The following is a 12,777-nucleotide window of genomic DNA, read 5'->3' on the forward strand; positions in this document are numbered from 1 at the left end:
GGAAAAGACTTTGAACTAGGACCTATATAGTATGGACTATTCATAGCCTTCATGTTATCTAAATTATAGTATAGTGGGTGAAACTGATTATTTTTACCTGTTAGTCAAGGTTAAAATAAAAATTCTGTATCGTTTGTTACGTTTTTACAATGCAATTTTAAATCTTTCTTGGTAGGACTTAAGCATGAACAAACTGACAAAGAATGTGTAATAATGAGCACAAAAGATATATCAAAAATTAATATAATTAGAAATATTTCTATTGTCATTAATAATAATATCCCTATTTTTATTTGTTTAAATTAAGTGTATTTACTTATTTGAGACAAGGTCTCATTCTGTTGCCCAAGCAGGAATACTCACAACTCATAGCTTAATGACAGCTCACTGCACCCTCAAACTCCTGGGCTCAAGCAATTCCCCTGCCTCAGCTGCTGGAGCAGCTAGGACTACAGGTACGTACCACCATGCCCAGTTACTTTTTTAGAATTTTGTATAGAGCTGGGGCCCTCCTATGTTTGGTGCACTGGTCTTGAACTTCCAGCCTCAAGTAATCTTCCCACTTCAGCCTCCCCAAGTACTGGGATTACGGGCATGAGCTATGGTGTCCAGTCACTCCTGTTCTTTATAGCCTGCTTTATGGCTTGCTTTTCATAAACAATGTGCCTAGAGTGAAGAAACATCATTATTCTCAAATAATAGTGAAGAAACTAACACTCACAGAGTTGAGGGCACATGCCCTAGATGATAGGGACTGAATAAGCTAACTTTGAATCAAAATTGTCCAATTTACCACCTAGTACTTTTTCCCCTACAGGGAGACTGCAAAACAACAACAACAACAACAACAACAAACAAAAAACAAAAACAAAAACAAAAAACCACACATCAAAACCAGTGTTTTCTGTATTTGGGGATTTGTCCCAGGAGATGATGGCCTGAATGATGGCCTGAATCTAGAATACACTCTAGGAAAATCTTCAGCCAAGGATAATCTAGACCTTGCCTGTAACTTCTGGGTAGCATGTGGGCTATTTTAAGTATATGCAATGCAGGGCTTGGCAGCACTTAACAGGGTTACCAGCACATATTATAGAAGGACTAACAAGAATAACAAATGGCTCCCCTATTAATCATTACAGCAAAAGAAGGATAACATTTACAAAGTGTAGTAGAGGGGAGTAAACACTCCACGATGAGAATATGTGAAAGAACTTGGGGAAAATTAGATAACTTACGCTATTTTTCCTTTGAAAGCAGATATAAATCTAAATACGTGATTACATCTTTAAACCAGAAAGGTTTTGTTAAAAAAAAAAAAAAAAAAAAAAACAAAAACAGCCAGAAATAAACCACAGAGAAGTACAAGGCTTGCCTTTCTATTGAGGATTAGCCTTCCTAGAGGAATCCGTATGTGTGTTGCAGGGAAGATGCTAACCTTACAGCTGACAGCATTGCATTAAGTAGTGAATAAAGACATAGACTTCAGCTAGTTTCAAAGTGATCTTACTGTATTTTTAAGAGCAGCACATATAGTTCTCTATGAAATGACAGAATGAAAATTACACTAAAGTTTAGAAATATATACATACACATATAGTTGTATGTATGACATTAGCAATTACGTTTTTAACATAAAACTAAACAATGTCATTGTTTTAAATCTTCATTTTAAACAATTTTTTCCTAGTTAAAGCCAGTCTGCATTGATAATTAAGAATTTAGAATTATTGGTCTATTAGAATAATAATACATCTAATTATTAAATACATGAATTCTCATTTCTGGTATACACTACTAATGAAAAATCTAAATGCTTTCACAGAAAAGATTAATCACTACATAATTCAAAAACAAATATAGCAACAACTTTTTTCATACCACTCCATCGTAATACTATTTTTGTTAAGTAAGGAACTAAAAATTAACCGATCAGAATGATGCCCAATACTGATAGTAAAGAGTTTTGCTTTGCCATCCAGTTTTAGTAACAAGCTGTGAGTGGCCTCTACTGGCTGACCAAAGGCTTCCTAAATCCCTCATTTATGAAGCTTGCAATATTACAAGTGTCAAGAAAATAAGGATGTATCCACGTATGTTTACGTAAAATCCACTGTGCATAAAGATCTTCTTTTATGAATAAATCACAAAGTAATAAACAAAATTGTATGTAAGATGGTGTAAAAAACTTTTATCATTTCATCCCACTGCTATACGCTTGGATTATATTGGCAATCTATATATCTTCTAAAATTCTAATTTATATACCATGATAATCTAAATGTGGATTTTCTTAATTCATATCAAAGCGACTCACATCTGCATTTAAAAACAAATAGTTTTGGGGACTCATTCAATACACACACACATACGACTTCTCAAAATTAAGTTTATATTTAGGATTGGCAAACTGACTTTGGAGGCAAACACAAAGAAGACTGAATCTAAAAACTTGAAAGAATTTTTAATTTTAAGAAAAGAGATTAATATTTTATGTAATGGTTTATGAAAATACTATCCTGGAAACATAGTAATCTAAAGCAATTTAAAAAATTTCTACATCGTTGCTCCTATGTTTGGGAGGGAGTAATTTTATATTTAAAATGAAATAGCAGTCAAGAAGGCAAAACCTTGCTTGTATTAGGAAATGTCCATTCAGTATTCATAATAGAGAAGAAAAAAATATTTCAGTTTTTGCTCAGCAGCTTCCTAATAATAAAGCTTCCCGTGTGTGGGAAAATTTGTAATTTGTATTTATCTATTTAAACATATAATCATATATTTGATTCACTTCATCCTTTACCCAATCTATTCACCTGAATATACTCTATTAAAAATTATTAGCAAATATATCTAATGATGTCAAAAGGTGACTACGTTTATTTTAAAAAGTTATTGTTCTCACATGTAACAATATTCCAATATATTTCAACCTTCATTTCAGAATTCAGTCCCATTATCTTGCCTGCTCAGAATGGTTCAGAGGGTTATCTAGCTGACATATAAGATAACCCTCCATCTCACTAGACACCACTGGGATATGACACACTGACCTGCAGTAAGCCCTTATTATTATCCTGAAATATATAGCACATAAGGTAGTTGCTGCCAAGGAATTTGTTTATAAAAATCTTTTTTTTATCTCTCTAGACATTTAAGTCATTCTTTAAAAGTAATGTTCAACTATTTTAAAGAATTTCATACAATGAATAAACGTTCTATTTTATGTTTAAAGTCTTCATTCCTATTTCCCACTATTTTACCAAAGGTTAAAAAAAAAAAAAAAAAAACCACGTATAGAAAATAAAAGCCAGAAAGTATTTTCTCCTTGTTGCTTAGGTTATATACAGCCTATTATACAGAGGATAAGACTTAAAAACAAAAGAGATCTCAATAGTTCATTCCTAGGGAGAATTATGCATGTTGAAGCTCAATACATGTAAAATTAATTGTCTTCTTTTTAATTTTTTGGGGGGTAGCAGAAGAGGTCAGAGGGCAATACGGTTGTGAAGATAATGATGAGATTCAGCAAACATGTTTGAGGACGTAACACATTATTAATACAGCTTTTTGAAAAAAATTCTACAGGCACATTTTAAAAATTTATTTAAGAATATAAGCAGACTAGGAAAACTTTTAAGTGCTTGCTTATAAACTACTTAAATTATTTCAGTACTCAAAATCACATGATCAACATTTTGGCAGCTAAAATTTATTTTCTTTCCACATTATTCAACAATGTGTCACATCATCCATTGTGCATACTTTTTGAACTGGGTATTATTTCTACTATTTTTCAAACTGTTTTTATAAACTAGTCAATTTCTTCTTAACCTGATAGTGGTGTTGCATAAAACCTTAATGTACATCAAGGGAAAAAATTACAGCTGGTTTTCATAATTAAAAATGTATTTCTAAGAATCTCAAGGACAAATGGTAATTTATAAGAAAAATGCTGATAGTCTCAACACTTCTAAACTGACAACTTAATATGGTTTATATTTAGCAAATAAAACACTTAAAATATTGCTCTGTACAAGCTGTTCTAAAGCAAACACGCAGGCAATCATTCAATCATTCAATCTTATTTGATGCAGTTCAAGACCTTATTATACTGTTAATTGCACTAAAAATTTCCACAGCTAAAAAAAAAAGTATGTAATCATGATTTGATGGGGGAGGGAAAAAGTACAAATGTACAACATATTGCAAACTATTTGCGGTATGAATAAATGAGTGAATGAGATAATTAAAAAGAGGTCAAATATTAGTTAACGAATAGCAGTGTAAGTATAATCTTAGCATATTACATGCTCAATAAACGACAACAAAAATCCCAAGTAACCTAAAACTTTTAACATTTTTGGGTCAATATCTATTTTAAGTAAATAACCACAGCCAGACTCTCACATTTTTAAAATAGTTAATAGCTTTACCTTGATAGAAGTAAATGTCTATCCCAAGTCTGGTTGTTTATAGCAAGGGACCGCAACCAGGCCACACAGCAGAAGGTGAACAGCAGATGAGCAAGCAAAGCTTCATCTGTATTCACAGCTGCTCCCCACTGCTCACATTAGCACCTGAGCCCTGCCTCCTGTTAGATCAGTGGTGGCATTTAATTCTCATAGGAATGTGATCCCATTTGAATTGTGCATGCAAGGGATCAAGGTTGTGTGTTCCTTATGAGAATCTAACGCCTGATGATCTGTCACTGTGTCCCATCGGCCCCAGAGGGAACTGTCTAGTTTCAGGAAAACAAACTGAGTGCTCCCACTAATTCTACATTATGATGAGTTGTAGAAGTTTTTCATTATGTATTGCAATGTAATAATGATATAATTATTTCATTATGTATTACAATGTATTAATAATAGACATACAGTGCACAATAAATGTAATGTGCTTGACTCATCCCCAAACCATCCCCCTACCCCCAGTTTGTGGGAAAACTGTCTTCCAGGAAACCAGTCCCTGGTGTCAAAAAGGTTGGAAAGCACTGGTTTATAAAGTCAGTCAGGCAGCCAGAGATAACTCACTTCCCGTGAGGTGCGTTCTGGACAATAAGAGGTATGTGTAGTCACCAGGTGGTGAAGTTTCTAAGGAAAGTTCAAGTGACTAACTCAGTTGGCATGTGCCTTGTGCCCTTCTTTGTACTTCATGGTACCTGGGATACGGCCAATAACATCAATTTTTTTTTTTTTTGACTAGGAGTTAAAGACCAAAAGAATCAAAGGTTTCCATCATGGCATCTTTTATCAGGGTAACCAAGCCACCAAGTGCCTTTCTATGTCAGGGGGGAAACAAAATACAACAACCCATCATTATATGGCTACCTTATTATGTACACCAAGCTCAATTCGTAATTAATAATAATGAAGCCAATTACATCCATTAAATTCTACATTTAGTCCTTGAAAACAACGTGTCATTTGGTGGACCAGGAATTCACTAATAAGAGAGGAGACTGTAAACAACTTCTTCATATGCCCAGCACTCGGGTGCTATATGGAAGATTCTAATGAATTGCACAGTATCAACCCTACTAACTAATATGTTGCAGACTTAAAACATAAAACCATCTAAAGATTAAACAACTACTAAACTGTGTGCATTTAGTTATAACTGCAACAGAAGTTTTTAAAAAAAAAAAAAAAAAAAGCATTAAAGCCCAAATTAGCAAATGTGGTTTTTGGAGATGAGACTTATGCTGAGTGTTAGAGCTGGCTAGGCTCTAAGCCAACGGAAGGAGGGGTGACTATATGCATAAACAAGTTTTGAATCAAAAGGGTATATATATTGGAAATGAGAAAATAAACCTGACTAGAAGTTCATAGGAAATAATGGTTGGATAGGTAACAAAGGTTCAGAAATCTAAGAATATTGTTCATCCTATAAAATAATCTCTATGCTCAAGTCTTTAAAAATTAAGCTAGATTTTCGTGACTAATAGACATCATCAGACTCTGTCAAGGGTGGCCAAGTAAAAATAAAAAGACACAAACAAGATGTTTTCATGTATTGAATTTCCATATTTTTACCTTTACTTCTTTATTGCTTTCTGGATCCTATGTCAAGAGCTTGCACGTGGTTTCTTCTACACACAGCAGGATGAGGGAAACCCTTCTGCCTATGACTAGGACCTGAGGCATTCTGCCCCTTCCTACTCCTTGGTGCATGGAAAGGAGAACTAGGCTGAAGTAGGAGGAGTAAGTCAGAAACTAACATTCTAATGATCTCCATGCCTCTTGCATAAAGTAAGGTGGAAGGTCAGAAAAGCATGGGGGGACTGAGGGATGTTTGCTTCCTGAGGTACAGTCGGGGAGTAACATGTCTAGAAGAGGTGCCACATTTGAACTGGCACCTTGTCCAACAGGCCACAGTAGTAAAAATGCTGCATTTGTGGAAGGTGGAGGCCAGACAGATAGCCTGAGAGAACGCTGCTGGTTCCCCAAGGTCTGAGTATGTGAGACAGGTGATCCAGGAGTTTCTGTACCCTAATGAGGGGACCAGTGGGTGAGGACTGTCTTTGGATTCAAGAAAGCACAGGGACTTGAAGATCCGAGGCAAATGGCTGGAATCTGTGGGCTTCAGTAATGGGTACCAGAATAATACCCCCAAAGGCCAAATGGAGCCAGACTCACAGAAGTGAATGTGGTGCCAGTGTTCAGTCCAGACCAGCTAGAGGTCAGGAAGCAAAGAATAGTGATTGGATAGAGAGATGATGCATGGATCTGAGGTAACAGATTCCCCCATAATCCCCCCCAGGACACATAAGCTCTGTAGTGCCACCTTGGAGAGAGGAGATAGGGAGAGAGGACAACTGCAAGAACAAGCATTTGTTAAAAAGGGGCTGAGTTACCCAAAGAAATAGTTTATACAGAGATAACTGTAACTGAAAAATCTGTTTCACTTTCTCCTGCGGTTTGGATATGGTTTGTTTGTCCCCACCAAAACTTATGTTGAAATTTGGTCCCTGGCATGATGGTATTGGGAGGTGGGGACTAGTTGGAGGTGTTTGGGTCATGAGATCCCTCAAGAATGGTTTGGTTCCCTCTGCATGGTAGTGAGTTCTCCTGCTGGAAGACTAGATTAATTCTTGTAGAAATGGATTAGTCCCCTCCAGAGTAAGTTGTTATAAAGCCAGGACATTGCTCAGGTTTCCCTCTTCACACATGTCTGTTTCCCCTTTGATCTTCTCCTCCATGTTATAATGCAGAACAAGAGCCCTCACCTGAAGACAGTGCTGTACCCTTGAAATTCTCAGCGTGCACAACTGTGAGCTAAATAAACCTCTTTTCTTTATAAATTATTCAGTCTTGGGTATTTTGTCATAGCAAAACGAAACAGACTAAGATAATTCCCAGATTCCTGTTCCTCCACCAATGTACTTCTTTCCCCACTTTCCCCACACCAGGCACTAACAGGCAGAAGCTCATGAGAAATAACAAATGCAGTAAATAAAGAAGCTACATTTTCTCTCACCCAAGAGTTAACTTTTTGCTCACCACACTTACAAACTGACATCAACTCTTCAGAACATATTCATGAATATAGGAATTATCCTTACAAATTAGAATAGATAAAAATCTTTCAATGTATCCACAATAGTAAAGTACTAAATACTAGTTTAAGCTTTCTCGCTGTTTCATAGCAAAATACCACATAATGTATGTCATGCCTTTCAATCTACAGGTTACAAAATCAACAGTGACAAAGAAATAACCTTTGTAATAAGTCTACAAAGTAATATGGAGTCCTAGCGGTAATTCTCGTTATCCAATGCAGTGATCACAATGAAATATGCTACCCATCAAGTTTAACAAAATAAACTGAAATTTGTGGATTTCATCATTTTTTCTCCCTCCAGTATAAAGTAGTTCTCAATAGAAGAGCATAGAGATGAAAACTGGGCTATGGAGCCAGACTGCCTGGGTCCAAATACTAACGTCTCCATGTTTCAGTGTTATGACTGTGAATTTCCTCATCTACAAAATGGAGGTGGATAATAGTACCTATTTGATTGCTTTATTACAAAAATTAAATGAGATCATTTGTAAAGCATATAGATCAGTGTATATTAGCTATTATTATTTGTATTAATTGTTTCACAGTCTAATGAAAAGTACAATCTCAATAATAAGATGACAATAAATGTTACAGAGGATGTTAGCAAGAATAAGGAGTTTTGTAGGGTTGGTGGGAGTGGGAGCAAGGAAGGCGTGTGTACACAGAAAAATGGTGCCATCAAAGATGTTTATTTATTGGGGCCATCACCACTTCTTTCCATGAATTAACTGAAACCATCTTGGTGGGGTTTGATAAAAATCAAACGAATAATTTTTTTCTCGTGATTGTTTCAGAAGAGCAGATACATACCTAGTTTACAAAACACTCATTGTTTAAAAATAGTTTCTTAAAGCCTGTGGTACTTAGTCTAAATTATAAAACTTAATTCAATAATTTCCACAAAGACATTATTGGTGACTGTATAAGCTGATAATTCTAATGCTTTTCAATTAGTGTAAAGGTCATGAGTTAAAACAAAATAGAGAAGTATTTTAGCTATAATAATCGTCACTAAATTGAATGTTTCACAGCTGATTTGCTTTTCTTGGCCAATTCTAAGGGCCTGAAAACTTGAACAGGCAGACCAGTTGAATACATGGCATTCAGTTGCTGGAAGAAATAAAGTGAACGCACTTTCTCCCAAGCCCAGTTACACACACACACACAAACACACACACGCACACACACAGACACACACACACACTTTATTTAATTTTATACAAAACAATGCAGAACTTTGAAGGCTTCTCTGATCACACACAACAGAGGTAATTTCTTTATACAATTTTAATTCCTATATGTCTCTGTATCTTTCTTATATCACTTAACATACTGCCTGCCTCGTGTTAGGATTACACATATGTTTGTCTTCTCTATAATAATATGATTCTCAAAAGCAGAGGCTATATATTATTTACTGTTGTATTGCCACCAGGATCTGGCACATTTGCCTACACTGAACCATGTGCTGAATTAGTCAAAAGCACAAATATTTTTCATGAGAGCTGATTAGCATTTTGCAATAGTCATAAAAATTCAGTCTATACTTCAAGTAATTCACAAACAGGTTAAATACTATAGTATTTCAAAAATCTGGATACGGTGTTTTTGAAGTCACACTGCCATCTGCATAATTAAAACCACTCTAATACCAATCTCATGAAATAGTACACACACATACACACACACACACACACATACACACATACACAAAACCAGTAGAGAATACAAAGAGAATCAACTGACTACAGGCATGTTTACTCAGTGCTTTGCATAAAGAGTAGTTCATAATTTTTAAAATATAGAAAATGAAAGAGATGCTCATTACTATAATTAATGAACATCTAAAACATTTTTGACAAGTTGGTCAAAACAGAGGAAAAAAGAATACAAGAAAAAAGAAAAACAAATTGCTGAATTATCTTTCTGGGTAGCACACTGTTAAGAAATTCATTGACAGAAAGGATGCTGTCAAGCACTAGCATATACTCTGAGACTATCGCAGGATATGTCATATGTGCTTACAAACCGTTCTAGAAGCTACCTACAAAGAGGAGCATGTATGCATCAATATAATTAAGAAACTGTAAATCACCAATTATTTCTTGAATTGTTTCACAGTATTAACTATGAGTTCTGTGAACATTAAACCACACCATGGAATCTGAAACAATAGGATATTGTCTAACATAGCCAGTCTGTGAAACATGGACATAATGTCACTGCAACCCAACTCCACTGGACCGGTACACAAACAGAATCTCAAGTAGCGCACTCCACTGGGCTGTGAGCATCTCCAGATGCAGGTGCGCTGTTTTATTCTTCTGTCCTCTGTGGTTAACCCAGTATGTACTCAGTAAATAGTATCCATTACTATTGATTTCAACAAACAATGATTGAGTACTTCCTAGGTGGCAGAAACTCTCAGAAGCTGCATATTAAATATTTCTAATGCTCACAACTCTGCAAGATTCTAATTATTATCTCAATCTTACAAATGAGGCTCGGAGAGATTAAAACAACTTAGCTAAGGCCACCTACCTGACAAGTAGCATAGCCTCTATTTTGGTCCAGAAATGTCTGGTTCATTGACTCAACAAAAAACATATTGGGCCCTGACTATGTATCCTGAGCAAGGAGAAGGAGATGTATTGGTGAACAAAACTGAAAGGGCCCCTGCATTTATGGGACTGACATTTTACTCTAGGGAGTCACAATGAATAAAACAAACATACAAGAACACTACAGATTTTAGAAAATGAAATGAAGGAAATAAATAAGAAGGTGGTAGGGAAGAGGAACCCCGGTTGACCTGACCCCTGAAGGATAAGATGGAGCAGCCAAGCAAAGGGCAGGAGGAATGAAACATTCCTAGACAAATGAAGTAGGATATATGAAGGCCTGGAAGCAAGGAAGAGTTTACATGATCAAGGAGTAGGATGGAAGTCTGTGTGGGGAAGGAAAGACGGGTACAATGTGAGGTCAGAGAACAGAACAGGGTCCCACTGGCCTTAATTGTAAGAAGTTGTGCTCTTTCCTTATCTTTTGTTTTTTGGAGACAGGGTCTCGCTCTGGCACCCGGGCTGGAGTGCAGTGGTGCCATCATAGCTCACTGCAGCCTTGACCTCCCAGGTTCAAGTGATCCTCCCACCTCAGCCTCCGGAGTAGGTGCGACTGCAGGTGTATACCACCATGCCCACCTGGCTAATTTTTTTTTTTTTTTTTTTTAAGAGATGGGGAGATGGGGTTTCACCATGTTGACCAGGCTGGTCTTGAACTCCTGAGCTCAAGTGATCTGTCTGCCCCAGCTTCCCACAGTGTTGGAATTACAGGCATTAAGCCACCACACCCAGCCTGCTCTTTTCTTTATAACAGCAATTCTCAAACTTCATACTCTTAAAAATGATGGAGGACTACTAAGAGCTTTTGTTTATGTAGATTATATCTATTGATATTGAGTGTATGAGATATTAAAACTGTGCTAATTTTTAAATTCAAGAATCTACAAGAACACACTTCCTGGAGACTAGAAAATACCACTGTACAGCTGGGAAAAAATAAAGTTGAAAAGGACAAATAATATCTTAGTATTATGAAAACAGTTTTGGCCCTGAGGACCCACTCGAAGAGTCTCAGGGACCCCCAGTGGTTTCCAGATCACACTTGGAGAATCACTGCCACATGCCATGGTTGTCCAAGTGTGGTTCTCAGACTAGGACTAGCAGCATCTAGAGACTAGGAACTGTCTCTTACTCAACTGTGTTTCTCCCATACATTGCTCAGTGTCTGGCACATGGCAAATATGAAATAGAACAATACTCACTTGTTAAGTATTTATGTTTTCTCTTGATATTGAGATTGGTATCTCCATGAAAGTCATGCCAGATACTTTGTTCTGAATCATATATAACAGAATCCTAGGTGCACAGGTTTTCATTAAGCCCTTTTTATTGAATATAGATATAGATTTGATAAATAGCAATGGGGATAACAAATATAATTAGCAAGAAAACTCTGTGCTCTTTTAGTGATGTATAGAAATACTTAAATGAATATAAAATAAGATCTATCAAAAAGATTCTTATAGCCGGGCGTGGTGGCTGACACCTGTAATCCCAGCACTTTAGGAGGCCAAGGTGGGCGGATCACCTGAGGTCAAGAGTTTGAGACTAGCCTGGCTAACATGATGAAAACCCCCCTCTACTAAAAACACAAAAATTAGCCATGCATAGTGGGGGGGTGCCTGTAATCCCAGCTACTCAGGAGGCTGAGGCAGAAGAATCGCTTGAACCCAGGAAGTGGAGGTTGCAGTGAGCCAAGATCACGTCACTGCATTCCACTCTGGTCAACAGAATGAGACCCTGTCTCAAAAATAAATAAATAAATAAATGAAAATAAAAAGATTCTTACAGTTCTTATAATGAATTGCCCTCTCCTATAAAATAGAGACCATACTTTATGCCACCCACATTTTGAAGATTTAGGAACAGCTATAAAAACATCCTAGCAAACATTCATTCTCAAATCAAACACTAGACTGTAATTTAATCTTATTATCAACTGAGTAAAGTATTAGCTTTTAAGTAAAAATTGCCCATCTTCTTATTAGTGAGCATGGCCTTGACGGTCCAGTTAACTTTCACCTATAAAATAAGGCCATTTTTCATATTCAAAATGAAATTCTGTGTTAAACTCCTTCTTCCATTTATAAAATTACTTACAGTCTGTGAAAAAAAAAACATTTAAGATATATAAAGATAATAAAAGCTCACAACTGGTACCCTCTGCACTCACCACCACCTGGATTAAGCAAAAATTAATTGTCCTCTTTAAAGCTGGATCCTTTTGGCGCTTTCCCAATTCTTACAGGGTGACCAGATGTCACATGACCACACAGTTGGATAGGGTACAAAATTTATTGCACCATGAGCTGTAAAGGTACTAACTACATTCAGTTCAGGATACTGCAGACGTCTGTCTCAGTTACTTAGCTCAACTTGGCACTAAATAATTGGAGATTAGTTTGAGTGTTTAAGTCAACTGTCTTGTTCAAATTCATGCTTTGTCACTTTCTAGCTATTTAGTTATTTAGTACTTCTGTTGCTTACAGGTAAAAAGTCAATAATAGTAAACCTGCTTTATAGGGCTGTTATGAAAATTACATGAGTTAATACACATAAAGTGCTTGGAAAAATGCCTGGCACATAGTAA

At 36.2% G+C, this 12,777-nt stretch overlaps 1 protein-coding gene across 19 annotated transcripts in view; it reads right to left on the minus strand.

The window, feature by feature from the left end:
• The window catches only part of LOC105493512 (G-patch domain containing 2), a 203,792-nt gene that overhangs the window by 94,821 nt on the left and 96,194 nt on the right, over positions 1 to 12,777 (minus strand). The gene's annotated exons all lie outside the window — the stretch shown is intronic.

This window comes from Macaca nemestrina, chromosome 1 (genome assembly GCF_043159975.1).
Source record: "Macaca nemestrina isolate mMacNem1 chromosome 1, mMacNem.hap1, whole genome shotgun sequence".
Classification (NCBI taxonomy): domain Eukaryota; kingdom Metazoa; phylum Chordata; class Mammalia; order Primates; family Cercopithecidae; genus Macaca; species Macaca nemestrina.